We start from the raw sequence: 21,234 nt of genomic DNA, 5'->3' as shown, positions 1-21,234 counted from the left end.
CGAGAAGCACCCACCTTACCGAGTCCGAACAGGTGCGTTCAGCCAGGTTCAGCCACGGATCCTCCAGGCCCGTGAGGTGGAGCGACTGAAGGTCCGGGTGCAGGAGATGACTGTGGTTCTGAGAGATGAGGTCAGAGCTGAGAGGGAAACGTAGGGGAGTCTGAATTGACAGGTCCAACAGGACAGGGTACCAACACTGGCATGGTCAGGCAGGGGCTACCAGTATGACATCTGCCTTGTCCCGGCGGAGCTTGAGGAGCACCTTGTGGACCAGCGGGAATGGTGGGAAGGCATAAAGCAATTGTGCCTGACCACGTGATCTGGAAGGTGTCCGCTCTCAAGCCCGGACTGTGACCCTGGAAGAAACAGAAAGCTGGGCACTTCCTGTTGGTCCGCAAAGCGAACAAGTCAACTCAGGTAAACCCCCAGGTATGGAAAATGGAATGATATCTGGACGTATCGACCATTCGTGTGTAAGAAAACGCCTGCTCAAGCTGTCCGCCAGGATGTTCTGGACACCCGGCAGGTACGAGGCCTGAAGGTTGATGGAGTGGGCTAAGCAGAAGTCCCACAGAAGGAGGGCTTCTTGGCAGAGTGGCAATGACTGGGCTCTGCCTTGCTTGTTCAGGTAGAACATGGCCGTGGTGTTGTCTGTTAGGACTGCTACGCAGTGGCCCCGCAAGTGGGGAAGAAAGGCTTGGCACGCAAGGTGGATCGCGCTCAGCTCTCTGATGTTGATGTGCAACAACAGCTCACTTTCATTCCATATGCCCTGTGTTGACAGGCCGCCGAGGTGGGCCCCCCAACCCAGGGCAGATGCGTCTGTAACCAGAGTCAAGGTGGGTTGAGGAGGATGGAACGGGACCCCAGCACCCACCATCCGAGGATTCAGCCACCATCGCAGGGAGTCGAGTGTGCACTTCGGGACCGTGAGGACCGTGAGGACCATTTCTAGACTGTCGCGTACCAGTCGGTAGGCTGACGCCAACCATGTCTGTAGAGGCCTGAGTCTTAGCCTGGCGTGCTGCACCACGTAGGTACAGCAGCAACCTGAGGCACTGCCTTGCTGTGGTGGTGAGAAACTTGGAAAGGCTGGTAATTATGCCTGCTATAGCATAATTTGTACCTGAGACTGGACATGTTGGTGAGACCGTCCCCGTATAAGCCAGTCGTCGAGGTATGGAAAGATGTGCACATGGTGTCGGCGAAGAAAAGCTGCCATGACCGCCATGCACTTGGTAAAGACGCAAGGGGCTGTGCACAAGCCATACTGGAGGGCTGTGAACTGACAGCGTGTCTTGCCCACCATGAAACAGAGGAAACCTCTGGGCGTCAGAGTAATCGAAGTGTGAAAGTACGTGTCTTTCATATTGAGTGCGGCATACCAGTCTCCTGGATCCAGTGAGGGAATGATAGTGGTTAAAGAGACCATACGGAACTTCATGTTGACGATGTACTTGTTGAGCTCCCTGAGGTCCAGAATGGGTCTTAGGCCTCCCTTTGCCGTGGGGACAAGGAAATAGCGGGGGTAGAATCCCTTGCCCCTGAACTCCTGAGGAACTTCCTCCACTGCCCCCAGGGCAAGGAGGGATTGAACCTCCTGGTCGAGGAGTTGCTCATGAGAAAGGTCCCTGAAGAGAGACGGGGAAGGGGAGTGGGAGGGTGGGATGGAACGGAAATGGATAGAATATCCCATCTGCACCGTGTGGAGGACCCAACCGTCCGATTTAATATGAGACCAGGCATGGTAGAAACGGGATAGATGGTTCAGGAAGGGATAATTGTCCGGGGGGAGAGCTGGGTAGTCCGTCCTCGGGCGCACCTTCAAAACGGGCGCTTTGGGGCTCAGGGGTGGCTTGGACCGTCCTTGACCCTGTCTGTAAGGGGGACAAGAGGGTCTGCATCGAGAGTATCTATTTCTTTGACGAGAAAAGTCCTGCCTGGGTCTAGATGGGAAGAGGCGTTGCTGGGTGGCCTGGGGTTTAAATGGCTTCCTTTGGTTAGCTGAGGTATGAATACCTAAGGATTTAATAGTGTTTCTTGTGTCTGTTAAGGTATGTAAACGGGAATCGGTTTGCTCTGCAAACAGGCCCTGACCGTCGAAGGGGAGGTCCTGGATGGTGTGCTGAACCTCAGGCAGGAACCCCAAAGACTGGAGGCAGGCGTTCCGCCGCATAGCAATTCCCAACGCCAGGATATGCACAGCCGCGTCCGCAGCATCGAGGGAACCTTGGAGGGAAGTCCGAGCAACCAATTTACCCTCCTCAGCAATGTTCCTCAGTTCCGTACGAGCCTCTGTTGGGAGATCTTGGAATTTGAGGACCACAGATCAAGAGTTAAAATTGTACCTACTGAGGATTGCCGGCTGGTTAGCGAGCCGCAGCGGGAGACCCCAGTAGAATAAACCTTTCTCCCCAAAATGTCCAGCCGTTTAACATCCTTCGATTTGGGAACAGGCCCCTGTTGGCCTTCTCTTTCTTTGGCGTTCACTGCGTCCAGCACAAGTGAGCATGAGGGAGGGTGGGTGAAAAGGTATTCATAACCCCTGGTTGGGACAAAGCACTTTCTTTCTACCCCTTTAGCTGTGGGAGGGATGGAGGCCAGGGTTTGCCAGAGAGTCTTGGCATTGTTTTGAATAATTTTATTCATGGGAAGGGCCACCCTGGAAGGCCCTTCCGGGCCTAAAATGTCCACTATCGGGTCCTCCTCCTCCACAACCTCCTCAACTTGGAGGTTCATATTAAGAGCCGAGTGCCTTAGCAGTTCCTGAAGGACCTTAAAGTCCATCGGAGGTGGACCAGACGTGGACGTGCCAGCCACAGCCTCATCAGGGGAGGATGAAGATGACTCCACCGGAAGAGCCGGTGCGGAGATAGTCTCTTGGTCAGCCACGGGCAGCTCCTCTTGGGCGCCTGGTGTAGCTCCTACCGCAGGTGCTGACTCCACGGGTTGGTCTGGGTCTGGAGGAAGGTGGCTGATGGTCACCTCAGGAGATCAGGCATTCGAGCATGACAATGGCTGGGCAACTGGGGCGTCCTGGGCCTGATGATGGGCCCAGGGGGTCCAAAATTGCCACTGGGGCTGCCAGTTGGGTGCTGGGGAGTCTTAACCAAGGCTTCCCGGGCCCGACTAGGGGATGTCCGAAACCCCTGAAGCTCTCCCCGACCTTCCGGAAGGAGACTGAGATCGTGACGGCCAAGGAGGGGAGGTGCGCGAATGCAGCAAAGGGGGCACCGAGTCCCTTGGTAGGCGAGGGTCATGTGGGGATTGGCGTCGAGAGGCTGGTTGCGACCGTGACTGGTGCTGCGGCGTAGAGTGGTGCCGCGATGAGGAGTGGTGCTGTGTTGATGAGCGGTGCCGTGATGGAAACTGGTGTTGAGCTGATGATCGGTGCCGTGACAGAGAGCGGTGCGATGACGGAGAGTGGTGCCGCTCTAGTAATAATTGGAGATATACCAATCTCCTAGAACTGGAAGGGACCTTGAAAGGTCATCGAGTCCAGCCCCCTGCCTTCACTAGCAGGACCAATTTTTTGCCCCAGATCCCTAAGTGGCCTCCTCAAGGATTGAACTCACAACCCTGGGTTTAGCAGGCCAATGCTCAAACCACTGAGCTATCCCTCCCCCCCGCTGTGACTGGTGCAACGATGGAGAGCAGTGCCGCGATGGAGGGCGGTGCTGTGATGGGGAGCGATGCGCCAATGGAGAGTGGTGCTATGAAGCAGATTGGTGGCGGGCCGTGGGCCGGTGCCATGGCGACAGTCGACGCGGGAATCGGTGTTCCACACTGCGTCGGTCTGAACCTGGACCTCGAGCGGGACCATGTTCCAAGGGTCGGGACTGCAGGACCAGTGCTGAGAGTCTGACCGATACCTGGGGAGGTGCCAGGACTCGGAACGGCGCTGGGATGCCAAGTGGCATGTGTCACGGAGTCCCCGGGCGATGCTCTGGAACTGCTCCCCACAAAGCCAGTCAGGACTTTGGGGAGCCTCCTCTCCCTTGGAGCAGATTGTCTCCAGGGCAAGAAACTCGCCCACTTCACCTTCCTGAGTCTCTCCTTGGAGCATTCAGCATCCTCTGCCCCTCCGTGCGCTTCCCACAGCGAGTCTGCCCAGGCGGGATCCTGGGGAAGCCAGAGAGTCCTGCACTCCCACTTCACAGTCAGACGTGACTCTTAGTCAGCCAGTAAAACAGAGGTTTATTAGATGACAGGAACCCGGTCTAAAACAGAGTTTGTAGGTACAGAGAGCAGGACCCCTCAGCCGGGTCCATTCTGGGGCCCAGTGAGGCAGACACATCCGTCTGCCCTCACTTCCCGTCCCCGGCCAGCTCCAAACTGAAACCTCCTCCAGCCCCTCCCTTCTGGCGTTTGTCTCTTTCCTGGGCCAGGAGGTCACCTGATCTTTGTTCAGCTTTAGCTATTCCCGTGCAGGGGGAAGGGCCCCAGCCATTTGTTGCCAGGATACAGGGTGTCGGCCATTTATGCACACTGGAGACTTAAGAAATGCACAGGGGAAACTGAGGCACCCACACAGTATTCAGAGGAAACATTAAGAACAGTCTCACTTCGTCACAGCATGGAGATGCTGGTCTGAGGGCTTCCAGTCCGAACATCGCCAGTTTACCTTTGGATGGTATCGAACTTGGGTCGGAGCGGTGCTGGGACCGGGGGCACCGGAGCCATCGGTTCAATGAGCCCTCTGGTGGCCTCGAAGGTATCCGGGGTGGAAGGTAATGTGATCTCTTCCACTTGCACGGTCCCTTAGAGGCCTGGTTCGAGGCTTGCTCGGTTGGGGCCAGAACAACTGCTACTGACCTAACAGGGGGTCCTCCCAGGGCTTGCTTCTTCCCAGCCACCGGGGAATGGGAACGGTGCCAAGAAGGGCGTTTTGGGGGCCCGGGAGATTGTCAGTCCCAAGATGAGCGTGGGAACTTCTGTGGTGCTGTAGACGGGTGTCAAGGTTCCTTTCCCACTCTGAACTTTAGAGAACAGATATGGGGACCTGCATGTGCTCCCCTAAACTGAATTACCAGCTTAGATCTGGTTTTGCTGCCACCACTCCCAGATACTAACTCCCTTCCCAAGTACTAACTCACTTGGTGGTGGCAGCAATACCGTCCGAGGTGAAGGAAGGATTTGTGCCTTGGGGAAGGTTTGAACCTAAGCTGGTAGAAATAAGCTTAGGGAGACTTTCATGCAGGTCCCCACATCTGTACCCCAGAGTTTGGAGTGGAGAGGGAACCCTGACAGCACCCATCCCCCTCCTTACCCCTCTGCACCCATCCCCCCACCCACTCCTTGCCCCCTTTGCACATTTCACTCAGGTGGCTTCCAGCTGGGACAGAGCCCCTGTCTCCTGACTCCCAGCCTGAGGGCTTTGGGAGGACATCATCCATCCCTCCCCTGGTGGGGCAAAGTGCCATCCCCACCCCTTCCTTACCCCTCTGCACCCATCCTCCACCCCTCCTTTCCCACTCTGCACCTGTCCGCCCACCCCTCCTTACCCCTCTGCAGCCATACCCCACCCCTCCTTTCCCACTCTGCACCTGTCCTCCCACCCTCCTTACTCCCTCTGCACCCATCCTCCACCCCCTCCTTTCCCACTCTGCACCTGTACGCCCACCCCTCCTTACCCCTCTGCAGCCATACCCCACCCCCGCCGTGCCTCCTCTGCACCCATCCCCTCCCCCACCCCACACATTTCACACAGGTGGTTTACTCCTCCACCAGGATGCCAGGGACGGGCAGGGGAGCACTGGGAGCACCAGAGACACCATCTCCCGATGCTCCGTTCCCACCCGGGGCCACCGCAAGTCCTGCTGGCCGGAGGAACCATTTCAGGAAAATCCTGCTCTGCCTCTGTGGCCCAGGCTGGAGCAGGCTCAGTCGCTCTGTGACGAAGGTGCGTGCAGGCCGGTCGGCACGTAGGAGGGGATGGAGCAGGCGCGGTGCAGAGGGATTCCTCGCAGAATAATGCTGCCAAACTCCAAGCCTCTGCTGGGCATGTGGGTCCTGCCATTCCCAGGAGTTTCCCATGCAGCCAAATGTGGACTGCATGTCATGGGGAAAGCAAAGGGCACCTCCCTGACCCCAGGGCGACTTCCTGGCCTAGGGTCCAGTCTCTGGTCCCAGGCAGGGAGCTTCTCAATTAAACACCTTCATTTTATCATGGGAAAACTGAGTCTTTTCCCCACCTCCCCTTCTGAGCAACTGCTGAGCTGTGTTAGCTGAAACGCCTCAGAAAGTTCAGCTTGAGGCCAACCCTCGACTGGGGAAATTTCAGGCCCAAACATTTCAGTCTGACAAAGTTACATGAACTGAAAACTTATAACGGGAAGTGCCAGAGAACTGTAAGTGGAGGTGGTGCTGCCAGCCCCGCAGGTAATATCCCTGTGCCCAGGAGTGGGGCAGGATGGGGTGTTCCTGCTCCCTGGATACACCGGGGATCTGTCCCAGGGCCTGGGCCGTGTCTGAAGGTGGCTGGGGAGGTGTATCCCAGGCCTGAGTTTGCTGGGATTCGCCCCTGGATGCCAGCAGGTCTGGGCACATCGGAGCCAGTTTAGTCCTTTCAGGCTACAAAGGAATGTGAGGTCTGACCAGGCCCAACCCTACCTTAAACAGGCTGTAGGCGTTAGCCAGTGTGGGAGTCCGGCTGCTAGACCCTCTGCGACACCTCCACCTGGGACCTAAGCCGTAGCAGTGAGGAACTAGACTCGAAGGACCACATGACTCCAGCTCGCACTGCGCCGGGATAGTCTCCTTGGGGAAAATCCGGGAGCAGGTTATAGACCTAAAGACAAACACACACGACATCAGCCGTGAAACCAAGACACGAGCTACCCCAGAGCCAGCTCCTGCCCCTCCTCCCACTAACACATCACCCCACAACCTCCGCTCTCGCCCCAGCCTCATCTCTAGCCAAGACACCTCCCCCTACCCTGCCCAGCACCCATCCCCATCCCCCACGTGGGTATCTGTGCCTGCACCTCCCCCCACAGCCCTAGGAGAGGGACCCGCGGCTCCCAACGCCCTGGGAGAACATGCGGCAGGGGAGGGCAGCTGCCTTCTCGCCGTGGGGCAGCAAATGGCTGGCCCCGGGGCCACGGCTCACAGGGATAGGTGACTAAGCCCCGGCCCAGCGAGTCCTGTCTCCTGCTGCCCCCCGGGGCTTGGGCGGCTCCACTAGCCATGTGCAGAGCCCATGAGCCCCTGGACAGCAGGCGACAGCCATGGGCTGAGTGCGATTCCATATCGTCAACCGGGCAGGGACAACTCCCACAATGCACCTGTCCAGTTGTCCCCTGCTGTACATGGGGGCAGGAAATTCACCTGCTCCTGCCCCTGGGGACCAGCTCTGCCCTGGAGACCGAGCTCCGGTTACCCCAGCCATTATCTCAGCTCCGAGCTCCATGTTCCCAGCCGGAGCTGGGGGGAGGGGTTCAGGAAGGGGGGCACTGCAAGGGCTGATGGGAGAACAGGCAAGGCAAGCTGGGACCCCCCAAAGTTAGGGGGTGACAAGTGCCATTGGAGCAGCCCTCAGACTGGGAGAGGTGGCCTCGAGGGGTGTCCCCCAGCGGCCGTGCATCGCCCTCCCTGTGAGGGGGAAGGACTCGTCGGGAGGGGTCGGGCGAGCGGCCGAGCTGCTCTGGACTCACCGTGTCAACGCTGAGCTCGGCCTCGGGCTTCATGAGCAGCACACTCTGATCCACGGCGCGGACGGCGCACAGGGACCCGGGGGCAGCCTGCACCTGCAGCTGGAGCTCTGAGCCCGGCAGGGCCCGGTCCTGCGAGAAGGCCAGCTTCACCTGGCGAGGCACAGCGCGTCACAGGGGAGGGGAGAGACCCCCGGGGCAGGGGGAGACAGGCCCGGGCGGGGGCGGGGGGGGCAGGCCCCGAGTGGCACTCCGGCCCAGGCCTGGCTGGCTGAAGGGCTGGGGCTGGGGGGGTTCCGGCGGGCGGTGGGGGGTCGAGGCAGCCCAGGCTCATTCAGCGCCCCCGTGGGACGGCTCAGGGAGCTGCAGTTATTCATAGACACCCCAGAGTGATTGAGGTGGATGGGGGTGCAACGACCCTGGCGCTGCTGTGAGGCTGGGAAGGGAGGGGCCGGGGGCACCCAGCCATGCCCCTGCTCAGGGCTCCTGTTATGGGGCAGGGAGCGATTCCCCCACCCAGAGGCTCCTCTGCCCTGAGCCCCAGGCTCACCTTGTTCGGGAGGCACTTGGCCAGTTGCAGCCGTGCGCGGTCAGCAGCCATCTCGCCATCGGGCAGCACCGTGTAACCCAGCACCTTGGCAGCGGGCGCCAGGTCAGCGCCGATGGGCAGCTCCACCGAGAAGGAGCCCTTCAGCCCTAGGGATGGTGGGAAACACCCAGGGGAAGTCAGGCCCAGCCAGCAGAGCCCCCTCCCCCAGCCCGGCCCCTGCTCAGGGGGCTCAATCCTCAGTCACCCCTGGGCACCCCCTATCTGCACAGACCCCTCCCCCGCCACTTACCAGCCCCCTCCCTGAGGTCCAGCCCCTTGTGGAGGATCCTGGCGATGGCTCCCTTGGCCACGACCTGCGGAGTAGGAGACGGGAGTCACTGAGCTGTGTGACGCTGTGTGGAGTCTGGGAGACACTTTATGGTATTGTTGATACCAACATTATAAAATTGCAGGGAATCTGGCCAGAGATGCCATGGAAGGAGTCTGTGGAAATGGTGCGATTTGCCAAGTATGAGGATCTTGTTTCTATCTTTGTGTCACCTTTGTAGTGTGCTCTAGGTCTGTATGGTACATCTGGATTTCAAAACTCAGGCTGTGGTTCTGGGTGACACCCCCAGACAGACTGGCATCAGCTCTGCCGAGCCTGTTCGATGGCCCATCATGGGTCATCAGCCTGACAGTGACCCCATTGACAGGAACTAGGGATACTGCTTAGGAGCCAGCAAGGCACGTAGGGGCAGGCTGGTGGACAGAGAACTCTAAGGCTTTTCCATGCCACGTGCTGGGCAGCTTGTGTTTGGGACAAAGGAAGTACCAGCCGCATGGCAAAAGGAATATAAAGGGCAGCTGCATCTTCTCCATTTTGTCTCCATTCCTGCTTCTTCCCTCTGGAGTAACTTTCTACAAACGAAGCTCTGAACAAAGGACTGAACGACTGGCTAACCAGGCTGGCTAACCTAGTGAGGAGGGCTTTAAACTAGGTTCACCTGGGGGAAGGAGACCAAAGCCCCGAGGTAAGTGGGGAAGTGGGATATCGGGAGAAAGCACAAGTAGGTGAGTGCAAGAGGGGAGGGCTCCTGCCCCATACTGGGTCACCAGGACGATCAGTGAGTTATCTTACATGCCTATACACAAATGCAAGAAGCCTGGGGAACAAGCAGGGAGAACTAGAAGTCCTGGCACAGTCAAGGAATTATGACATAATTGGAATAACAGAGACTTGGTGGGATGACTCACATGATTGGAGTACTGTCATGGATGGATATAAACTGTTCAGGAAGGACAGGCAGGGCAGAAAAGGTGGTGGAGTTGCGCTGTATGTAAGAGAGCAGTATGACTGCTCAGAGCTCCAGTATGAAACTGCAGAAAAACCTGAGAGTCTCTGGATTAAATTTAGAAGTATGAACAACAAGGGTAATGTCGTTGTGGGAGTCTGCTACAGACCACCAGACCAGGGGGATGAGGTGGACGAGGCTTTCTTCCAGCAACTAACAGAAGTTGCTAGATCACAGGCCCTGGTTCTCATGGGTGACTTTAATCACCCCGATATCTGCTGGGAGAGCAATACAGCAGTGCACAGACAATCCAGGAAGTTTCTGGAAAGTGTAGGGGACAATTTCCTGGTGCAAGTGCTGGAGGAACCAATTAGGGGAAAAGCTCTTCTTGACCTGCTGCTCACAAATAGGGAAGAAATAGTAGGGGAAGCAATAGTGGATGGGAACCTGGGAGGCAGTGACCATGAGATGGTGGAGTTCAGGATCCTGACACAAGGAAGAAAGGAGAGCAGTAGAACAGAGACCCTGGACTTCAGAAAAGCAGACTTCGACTCCCTCAGGGAACTGATGGGCAAGGTCCCCTGGGAGAATAACATGACGGGGAAAGGAGTCGAGGAAAGCTGGCTGTATTTTAAAGAAACCTTATTGAGGTTGCAGAAACAAACCATCCCGATGTGTAGGAAGAAAAGTAAATATGGCAGGCGACCAGCTTGGCTTAACAGTGAAATCCTTGCTCGTCTTAAACACAAAAAAACAGCTTACAAGAAGTGGAAGATTTGACAAATAACCAGGGAGGAGTATAAAAGTATTGCTCAGGCATGCAGGTGTGAAATTAGGAAGGCCAAATCACACTTGGAGTTGCAGGTAGCCGGAGATGTTAGGAGTAACAAGAAGGGTTTCTTCAGGTATGTTAGCAACAAGAAGAAAGCCAAGGAAAGTGTGGGCCCCTTGCTGAATGAGGGGGGAACCTAGTGACAGAGGATGTGGAGAAAGCTAGTGCACTCAATGCTTTTTTTGCCTCTGTCTTCACAGACAAGGTCAGCTCCCAGACAGCTGCACTCTGCAGCACGGTATGGGGAGGAGGTGACCAGCTCTCTGTGGAGAAAGAAGTAGTTCGGGACTATTTAGAAAAGCTGGATGAGCACAAGTCCATGGGGCCGGATGCGCTGCATCCGAGGGTGCTAAAGGAGTTGGCCGATGAGATTGCAGAGCCATTGGCCATTATCTTTGAAAAATCATGGCGATCGGGGGAGGTCACGGATGACTGGAAAAAGGCTAATGTAGTGCCCATCTTTAAAAAAGGGAAGAAGGAAGATCCAGGGAACTACAGGCCAGTCAATCTCACCTCAGTCCCTGGAAAAATCATGGAACAGGTCCTCAAGGAATCAATTCTGAACCACTTAAAGGAGGGGAAAGTGATCAGGAACAGTCAGCATGGATTCACCAAGGGCAAGTTGGTGTTACGGTGCACGAAAAGCTGAATATGAGTCAACAGTGTGGCCTTGTTGCCAAGAAGGCTAATGGCATTTTGGGTTGTATAAGTAGGGGTATTTCCAGCAGATCGAGGGATGTGATGAGCACTGGTGAGGCCCCATTTGGAGTACTGTGTCCAGTTTTGGGCCCCACACTACAAGAAGGATGTGGAAAAATTGGAGAGAGTCCAGCGGAGGGCAACAAAAATGATTAGGGGGCTGGAGCACATGACTTATGAGGAGAGGCTGAGGGAACTGGGATTGTTTAGTCTGCAGAAGAGAAGAATGAGGGGGGATTTGATAGCTGCTTTCAACTACCTGAAAGGGGGTTCCAAAGAGGATGGATCTAGACTGTTCTCAGTGGTAGAAGATGACAGAACAAGGAGTAATGGTCTCAAGTTGCAGAATGGGAGGTTTAGGTTGGACATTAGGAAAAACTTTTTCACTAGTAGGGTGGTGAAGAACTGGAATGGGTTACCTAGGGAGGTGGTGGAATCTCCTTCCTTAGAGGTTTTTAAGGTCAGGCTTGACAAAGCCCTGGCTGGGATGATTTAGTTGGGTTTGGTCCTGCTTTGAGCAGGGGGTTGGACTAGATGACCTCCTGAGGTCCCTTCCAACCCTGAGATTCTATGATTCTATGACCCATCCAAGCTGGGGATTTGTTCCAGAAGGACTTTCAAGCCAGCAACTCACCAGTACTGCCCAGAACCTGATCTATGGACTTTGACGTCTCTGTGTGTATGTGATTGTTTTACCATTTAAAAACACTCTTCTTGTTCCTTCTTTTTTCCTTATAATAAACTTTTCGTTTCAGACACTAAAGGACCGGCCCTTGTAATTCAAAGGAACTGTTCGATTTCCCACTGCTCTGCTGTGGGGTCACAGCACTGACTCCGCACCTCGTGCTCACAGATGTGTGCACACATGCACCTTGTGCGCTTGCTCTCTCTCTCTCTCTCTCTCTCTCTCTCTCACACTCACACACACACACACACACACACACACACACACACACACACACACTCTTTAGTCTCCCAGGCTGGGGCTCACCAGGAAGATGAACTCCAGGCTCCTGGACCCATTCTCCAGGGCCTCCCTAGCAATGACGTAATCCACCTGGAGCTGCTGGGCCTGGTCGCAGGGCAGCCTCCTCCCAGCCAGCGGATCTTCAGGAAACTCTGGCTCTTGGAGTAGAAGGGCTCCAGGTTACGATCGGCATCCGGATAACGGGGAGAGAGTCTCCCATACACAGAGCTGTGAGCCACCGGCTTGAAGTGCCCCTGGGGGATAGAGAGAGCGATGAGGCTCGCCGGGGTGCAGAGCACGCAGCACAGGACAGGGATGCAGCCGGGGCAGGCCAGGCTCTGATGCTGCTGGCTGAGCTCACCCCCATGGCCCCCTGCCCTGCATCCATAAGAGTGACATGGAAAACCCCAGCGGTTCCAATGGGGCAGCCCGACAGCGGCAATGGGGCAGCCCCGGAGCTGAGCTGCCCGAAGGGGGCGACCTTCCTAACTAAACCCCACCCCAAATATTAATGAGAAGACAAGTGGCGGCACTAAGATGCCGTTTGCGTCACCCCATTGATGGCTCTGCTGGTGGGGTCTGCGCCTCCCCCACCCACCGTCTGTCCTGGCTATTCAGCCTGCAGGCGCTTCGGGCAGGGCCGTTTGCTACATTGAGTGTGTGCAGCACCCAGCACCATGGGGCCCCGATCCTGGCAGCTCCTTAGGCACCACTGCAATAAACATCAACAATCACAGACACAGAAACAGAGGCTGGAGAGCTGGGGCCCCACTGGGGCTCGGAGGCTCGTCACTTACCCTCAGAATGACGCTCCCGGTCCAGCCGGAAGTGTCCAGCTCGAAGGAGGCTCTGCCAGACTCGTCCGTCAGGAAGGTCTGGTTCTTATTCTCATCCCCAGAGCTAACAAAGAGCTGCAGCTTCTCATTCTTCAGCGCAGAGCCACCTGCTGCCTTCAGGAGCATCTGAGCCGGGAGAGAAAGGGGGAGACGCACAACTCAGGGGAGCAGACTCCTGGGAGAGTGTTGCCCACTAGGGGCTAAAGAGCTGGCTGGGGGCAGAAAGGGACAGTGCGATCCAGCCCTGAGATGCTTTGGGAAAGCCCAGGGCTGGGATGGGTATTGGGGTGAGGGGTGAGGGGCATTAGCAGATCTGGGAAGAAGTTGGGGCAGGATTGGAATAGCTGGGGGTGCTGGGGTGAGCACTGAGGGGTAACAGGTTGTCTGAACCCTTGACTGAGCCCTCCCTTGGGATGTGGGACTCTGCAGTCCAGCCACCGACAGGCCCTGAAACCAGGGCCTCAGATCTCCCAGCCCCCTTGCTTTGCTTACACACATTCCCTCTGAGTCCCAGCTGGGCTGTGGCCACACTGGGCTTTAATATTAACCCCTTAGGGACATTGTGGTAGGCAAGCAAGGAACTCGGGGTTAACAAAGGAATTTCTAAACCACAGTCACTTAGACCGCTCAAGAGTTACAGATCTTTGCCAGCGAACAAATGTCCTGATGAGCACCCTTCCCTAGTCTGACCTCACCCTGCCTCTGACTCTGGGGTTTGTCAACAGTTCAGCCTGGGCAGAATCCCTCCCACCTTGTCTGTCTCCAGCCAGGCCTTTTGGCACGTGGTGATGGTTGGCACGGCTGCACAGAGCAGCTCCCCTTCTTAAGTAGAGTCTCTCTGGGCCCTTCTGCTATGTGCTCAGCTGGAAAACTCCATCTCCCTCCCCCAGACATGCTCACCCCACCTGCAGGCCCTTTGGTAGAAAAAACATTGTTCTGTGGGGGTGGGCCAGTAGTTAAGAGACAATCAAAACTGATGGCGCTAGATTGCCATCTTGAGATCTTCTCCACGATCGTCTTTGAACAAATTGTCCCGCACCTTTTCTAGGCTGGGCACCTGTCCAGAATACAATACAATAATCTGCCTTGGGTAAATGTAGGCGTGTCCACAGCACATCATACAATGGGAAGGTACTTGCCTGTTAGTAACTAGCGTTCTTTGAGATGTGATGTCTATATGTGCTTCACTTCTGGTGTGCGTATGCTCCATGCACCGGAGATCTGAATGCATTAGCCACCAGTGTCCATTGGTTGCGCCTGCACCCTGCATGCCTCCCTTGGGAGCTGGGATCTAAGATATAACTAGTAAGCCATGGTGCACTGGTCCTTTGGGAGCCAGTGGCCTGGTAATTCTGTGAATGCCTAGAGGAGAAGGGGCCGGACACTACAGGCGACGCTCAGAGGACTGGGGGCTATTACTCCCAGATCCTTTCCAGCGGCACTGTCACTTGGCCAGGTGTTCCTCATTTTGTAGCTGTTCATCTGATTTCTCCTTCCTAAGTGTAGTACCTCACACTGGGCTTTAATTAATTTCATCTTGTTGATTTCAGACCAATTCTCTAATTTGTCAAAGTCATTATGAATTCTAATCCTGTCCTCCAAAGTGCTAGGAGCCCCTCTCTGTGTGGTGTCATCCACACATTTTAGAAACACACTCTCCATTCCATTGTCCGAGTCTTTAATCACAATACTCAGCAATACCGGACCCAGGACTGACCCCTGTGGGACCCACTAGACACGTCTGCCCAGAGTGCAGCAAACTATTGATAACAACCCCTTGAGTATGGAGGTTTCAACCAGTTGTGCACCAATCGTACAGTAATTTCATTTAGTGATTTTCAACCAGGGGGCCAGGGCCTCCTGGGGGCCCACGAGCAGGTTTCAGGGGGTCCACCAAGCGGGGTCAGTGTGAGACATGCTAAGGTCCAGGGCAGAGGGCTGCAGCCCCACCACATGGGGCAATTGCCCTGCTTGCTACCCCTTCACGCTGGCCCTGGCTTTTATATGCAGAAAACCAGTTGCTGTGGCACAGGTGGGCTGTGGCGTTTTTACAGCATGTTGGGGGTGGGGGGGCTCAGAAAGGAAAAGGTTGAGAACCCCAACGTAGACCACGTTTCCCTAGTTTGCTTATGAGGATGTCAAAAGCCTCACTACAAACAGGATCTATCGAGCTACTGCTTCCCCCCTCCCACTAGGCCAGGAACCCTGACTGCTAGATGTGGCTTTTCTTACCGGGGCCTTTAAAATCTCCCCTATTGCGCCTCAAGGAGCCAACAAAGGGTGTCTGGGAGTTCAGAAACGGTCCAGTCGCTTGGTGCTGTGCCTGTTGGTGCGGGACGCGAAACGAGATCCAGCACTGTCAGCAGCGGCGCAGAAGGAACCGTGCGATGGATGCTGAGTGCGGGAAATGGGACGTCCGTGCCACAGGTGCGGGTAGCAGAGGCACTGAGGAGAGCGGCACCTGGTGCAGTGAAGGCGAGAGCTCCGGGCGTGATGCGTCGGTGCGGCAAACAGTGGTGCCGAAAGCACCCACAGCAGCACCAGCAGCAATGACTGTGCCGCAAGCAGTGGTGCTGAGAGGCCACCACCAAGTGAAATCCTCTCTGGGCACCAAGGGACGAGCCAGCAGTGGAACCAAGGACTCAGGACTCCTGCTCTCTGGGCGCCAGAGGGACCAGGGATTGGCCTCGAGCTGCCCTTCTCAAGTGACACAGAAAGAGGAGACGTTGCAGGCACCTGAGGAGGAGATCTACTCCCATGCTCCTTGGCAGGATGGCGTCCATCACACTCGAGGTTGCTAACCGGGGCAGGCACAGCCTTAGAGGCGGAAGAGGTGGCTGCCAGGGTACTTTTACCCAAGGGTGATCGGTCCTAGAAGGATCCTGCATCTCTTCAGGGACTGAGCCTGGCCTCCTAGACTTCTCCAGCAGAAATCCCTTCAGTCTAGTCTCCCTGGATTTCACAGCCCGTTTGGGGAGGGCTCTGAAGTCCCTGCACTGCTCTCTAGTGTGTGTCTGTGAACCCAGACAATACAGACACTTACAGTGTCTGTCGTTCCGGGCATGGCAGACCCACACGAGGGACATAATTTAAATCTTGGGGGCAAAACCCCCCTGTACGTGGAGAAGACAGGAACTGCTCCCGCTACCAGGATTCATAGAGTCCAAGGCCAGAAGGTACCATTGTGATCATCCAGTCTGACCTCCTGCCTAGCACAGGCCAGAGACCTGCCCCACAATAATGCCCAGAGCCGACCAGTTAGAAGAACATCCCGTCTTCATTTACACATTGTCAGGGACAGAGAATCCACCATGAACCTCGGTAAAGTGTTGGTTAATTGCCCTCACTATAAAAAAATTACACCTTATTTCCAGTTTGAATTTCTCTAGCTTCAACTTCCAGTCGTTGGATCGTGTTCGACCTTTCTCTGCTAGACTGGATATTTGTTTCCTGATATTCACAAACTGTAATCAAGTCACCCTTTAACCTTCTCTTTCTTAAACTAAATAGACTGAGCTCTTTGAGTCTCTCACTATAGGGCATCTTGTCTAATCCTTTCCCCAGTCTTGGGGCTCTTCTCCGAACCCTCTTCAATTTATCAATATCCTTGTTGAACTGTGGACACCGGAACTGGACACGAGGTTCCAGCATCAGTTGCACCCCTGCCAAATACAGAGGATCCGACTTGAGAGTCCCCTGTTTATACATCAACGAATCGCATTAGCACTTTTGGCCACAGCGTTGCACTGGGAGCTCATGTTCAGCTGATTATCCACCACACCCCCAAGTGTCTTTCAGAGTCCCTGCTTCCCAGGCTAGACTCCCCCACCCTGTACGTATGGCCGACAGTCTTTGCTCCGAGGAGAGGGAGTCTACGACTGAAACCCTCCCTACAACAGGAGAGTTCAGCTAAACTAACTAAACCGCTATCTCCAGTAACAATTATTAACTATCAAAAATTACAATTTACAAAACGTAAAGAGAAAAACTTCAGCGGAGCAGGAGACTGGACACTGCTGCTGGCTCTGTCTCTCAGCCAGAGGCCGTGAGAAGGAACTGAGGGTTGGCTGGCATCCAATCTCCAGTGCATGGGGCACATGAGCACCAGAAGTGCAGCACATCCGGCAAGCAGTCAACATCAATGGAGGTTACAGTGTGGTACAGACATATCCCACTCTGCCACACCGGTAATCCCATTACCTTGCCAGTGTAGGGGATTCCAGCCTTGTAAGTCTCATCAGCATCCTCAAAGGTCACCGTAGCGATTTCAGACACGATGTCACAGCTCTTGGTTGCTTTGAGCTCCACCCCTAGCAGGAGAGGGAGGGACGATAGGAGGAAGGTGCTGGTGCTGAGAGCGACACCAGAGTTCAGGCTATGTCCCAGATTTCTCTCCATAACAATCCGCCCAGCCATTTCTACCCCCTCTCGCTATGGACTGGAGGGTGTGATTGGGGGAGAATTTGGGAAGTTCGGCTGGGGGCAGAAAAGGATTTTCCTGGGGAATCTGGAAACTAGAAAATTTAGATCCACTTTCCATGGGGCTTAATCCCAAGCCAGCCACGTGACATTTGCCAGCAGGGTCTCCTGGCTCTGCGGCCCTTTCCCCAGCAGAGAGCTCCTTACTGAGCGGCCCCAGAGCTGACCCCGCACACAGGCCTCTCGGCACAGGGCCTGCCCCCAGAAAGGGCCGTTTTCAGAAGTGCCCAGTGACGCGTTGCTGTTCAGGACCTGCTCTCCTCCAGCCACTTTGCCATCGCTGATGTCAGCACCTGAGGGTAACGTTGTAGCCACCCCACAGTTACAGTTTTCAGCCAAAGGGGTGTCGCTGCTCTGGAAATCAGGATTCTGCTGGGTTAAATGTGGAGTTATCTGGGTTCGTTACTAAGCGATTAGCACTTGCGGTTTTGAACGCTAAGCGCTAACGTCACTGAGGCCGTGACTCAGGGCCCAGCGACACAGGCTGGGCCGTCACTCCGCTCTGCCAGCTCAGTCCACAGCCAGAGGCCACTCGCGGGAGGGTGTTTAGTCTTTGCATGAACGTGCCCAGGTCTGAACTCCTCATGAGGGATCGATCCCAGTGATGGGCTGAACCAGAACCCCAGATCCAACCCCCCAACGCTACCTCTGGGCCCGTCTCTAAAGCAGCTGGGCTACGAATGACATGACCACATGTGCAAGTGAGACCCTCTGCCCCTGGGGTTTAGTGCTGGGGGCTGCCTGGGGGCGTGCACGTGTGCTTGATTTCAGTCCCACCTGTCCCGTCCTCCACGAGAGACGCCTGGGCCTGGAGGCTCAGCTTATAGCCAGAGTGGGTCAGGTTAACGGGAGCTACAACCACCTCTCTGGAAAAGCAGCCGTTGCTGTCAGTCTGGAGGGAGAGAATCAGAGCCCGTTAGCAGCAGCTCTGCACCAGGTCCCGCAGGTGTCAGCTCAGTGGGTCTCTCATCGGGCTTGGCCTGGTTAGTGCTGGGACGGGAGACACTCAAGAAAAACCTGGGTGCTGAAGTCAGCAGCAGGGGGCGCTCTCACCTTGGGGTCAGCCCTGACACCGGTACCCCAGCGCGGCACTAGGGTCGCTGTGCAGCTGGAGCTGCTGTGGGTGGGATGAGACATAAAACGGGCCCTGGCCACTTGTGCCCATCACAGATCCCCTGGTGCTGGTCCCCCATCGTCGTGGTAACGCTGGCTGATTCCAATCGCCCCCCCAGCCCCCCAGGGACTGAGAGCATTCGGGGAGCTCTGCCCCCGCCTAACGAGAGCTGCTGATGAGGACGGGGGGCCCCGTAACCTGGGGCACTAGCCTAGGTCTCGAGTCCCTGCTCTGCCACAGGCTGCCTGCAAGTCCCTCTGAGTCCGGCTCCAGCAGAAACCCCCTGCGGCCGCGAGTCTGAGCCCAGCCCTGCTGACCCTGCTTGTGCTGCAGGACTAAAACCAGCAGATCGTCGGTCGAGTCCAGGCACTAGACTCTGGGTGGGTCTCGGCTCCAGCCGAGGGTCTACACTGTTCCTTTAGCCCCACGGCGCAAGCCCCAGGCTGCAGAGCTGGGCTGGGAGACGCTGCCACAGGGTTTTTGCTGCGCGGACGGACCCTGAGCATCTCTGTGCCTCAGTTCCCCATCTGTACAATGGGGACAGGAGCCTGCCCCGCCTCCCGGGGGCTAGGAGGGTAAGTGAGGCACTGAGATAGTGTGGGGAAGGGCGGGGGGCGTAGAAGTCCCTAGGCCCTGCTACACAGCTGCCAATTCCCACCCCCAGCCTGCCAGATGGGGACCCGGATGGATCCAGGGCCTGATTCGCCTGCACTTACACCAATGTCACCAACATCATCATGGCAGATCACAGCCCCCCTCTGGCCAGTGTAAGAAAACCATGGAGAGGAGCCTCCTGCAGCAGCATGTCATGTACCTGCCCCCTCCCTAGTCACACTCACCTGGCCAGTAAGCGCCATGCACTGAATTAGCGACACATAAGAGCTGAACCAGAGAGATGCTGGTTGTTCCTTCCAACACAGGCTGGCCTGGACCCTCCCAGGACGGGCTTCCCGTAGGTGTATCTGTTTAGCAGAGGAGGAGAGGGTAAGTGGGAGGAGGGGGCCAACGCCCCGCCCATGGGGGGTCCCTGCTGGGGTGGGGCTGGTCGTGTGGGTGGAGTGAGAGCCCCAGGGAGCCCTGCCTGGCCATGAGCATGGGGCAGAGGGGGGCGCAGGCAGGGAAGGGGCAGGTCAGATCCTGGCCTGGGGGGCAGGGGAGGGGAGTCAGGCCCAGGGCGGTACCAACCCCCCCTTTATCGGCCCGGCAGGGCTGCTGTCACACTCACCGGCCACACACCCGCAGCAGGAGCGTCTCATCCAGCACCGTCACCACGGGGGGCAGCTCCAGGGTCACTTCAAACTTGGGCAGCACTGGGGGCAGAGAGGGACAGAGTGAAACCGACCCACAGCCCCGGCTCGGGGGTTTCATCGCGATCCTCGGCCTTGGAGCTTCTCCCTGGGTCGTGCAGCCCCCACCAACCTGCCGGCCGGGCGGGAAGGGGAAGGGCCCGGAAATGGAGCAGGGCTGGGCAGATGCTGCAGGCTGCAGCAGTAGGGTTGCCAGGTATCGGGTTTTCGACTGGGACGCCCGGTCGAAAAGGGACCCTGGCGGCTCCGGTTGGCACCACAGACCGGGCCGTTAAAAGTCCGGTCGGCAGCGCAGTGGGGCTAAGGCAGGGTCCCTGCCTGCCCTGGTGCCACACCACTCCCGGAAGCAGTGGCATGTCCCCACCAGGGGCGGCTCTAGACCCCAGCGCGCCAAGCAGGCGCGTGGGGCGGCCCTTTCCGGGGGGGGCGGCATTTGGCTCCGGTTGAGCTCCCGCAGACATGCCGGTGGCAGGTCCACCGGAGCCCGGGACGAGCGGACCTGCCGCAGGCATCACTGCGGCGGGTCCCCTCTTCCCGCGGCTCCGGTTGAGCTCCCGCGGTCTTGCCTGCGGCAGGTCCGCTTGTCCCGGGAGCTCAACCGGAGCCGCGGGAAGAGGGGACCCGTCGCGGGACCGGGGAAGGGCGGCGCAGCGCACCGCGCTGCTTGGGGCAGCCTGATTTCTAGAGCCGCCCCTGGTCCCCACACCGGCTCCTACCCATAGGGGCAGCCAGGGGGCTCCGCACCTGTTGGGGATCAGGGTGGTGGGAGGCAGTTAGGGGTCAGGAGCAAGTGTCTGGGGCGAGGGTGGGGGAAGGTGGCAGCTGTTTGAAGGGAGACATCAGAGCTCTTCTCTCCCCCTCCCCCACAGGAGCCAGAGGAGGTTTTTGTGGGGGAGGATGGAGAGGGGGCCACTGACATTTCCCTCCCCCTCCCAGCAACACCAGCTCTGGGAAGGGTGTTTATTTGTGAAGAGCCCCTTGTGCTCCAGGAGGAGCAGAGGTGGGGCCGGGGGGCACAGGGCAGAGGTCGGTGGGTGCTGGGCTGGGCAGAGGTGGGGCTGGGGGCACAGGGCAGATGTGAGTGGGGGCTGGGCTGGACAGAGGTGGGGTTGGGGCCACTGGGAAGTTGGGGGTGGGGGCTGGGCTGGACAGAGGTGGGGTTGGGGGCACAGGGCAGATGTGGGTGGGGGCTGGGCTGGGCTGGGCAGAGGTGGGGTTGGGGGCACAGGGCAGATGTGGGTGGGGCTGGGCTGGACAGAGGTGGGGCTGGGGAAACAGGGCAGATGTGGGTGGGTGCTGGGCTGGGCAGAGGTGGGGCTGGGGGCCCAGGGCAGATGTGGGTGGGGGCTGGGCTGGACAGAGGTGGGGCTGGGGGGAACAGGGCAGATGTGGGTGGGGGCTGGGCTGGCCAGAGGTGGGGCTGGGGGCACAGGGCAGATGTGGGTGGGGGCTGAGTTGGGACTGGGGGGTCAGAGTTAGCTGCTGGGGGTTGGTGAGAAGCTGGAAGCTCCGTCCCATCCAGCA

General features: G+C 57.2%; 2 protein-coding genes across 4 annotated transcripts in view; both read right to left on the bottom strand.

The window, feature by feature from the left end:
* The window catches only part of LOC120385033 (alpha-2-macroglobulin-like protein 1), a 34,100-nt gene extending 27,448 nt beyond the window's left edge, over positions 1-6,652 (bottom strand). The window contains 1 exon segment of the mRNA XM_039504111.1: positions 6,613-6,652. The gene's annotated coding sequence lies outside the window, so the exon portion shown is untranslated.
* The window catches only part of LOC120385032 (alpha-2-macroglobulin-like protein 1), a 218,429-nt gene that overhangs the window by 104,023 nt on the left and 93,172 nt on the right, over positions 1-21,234 (bottom strand). The window lies entirely within an intron of this gene.

This window comes from Mauremys reevesii, linkage group 17 (genome assembly GCF_016161935.1).
Source record: "Mauremys reevesii isolate NIE-2019 linkage group 17, ASM1616193v1, whole genome shotgun sequence".
Classification (NCBI taxonomy): domain Eukaryota; kingdom Metazoa; phylum Chordata; order Testudines; family Geoemydidae; genus Mauremys; species Mauremys reevesii.
This window is presented reverse-complemented; position numbering and strand designations above follow the sequence as displayed.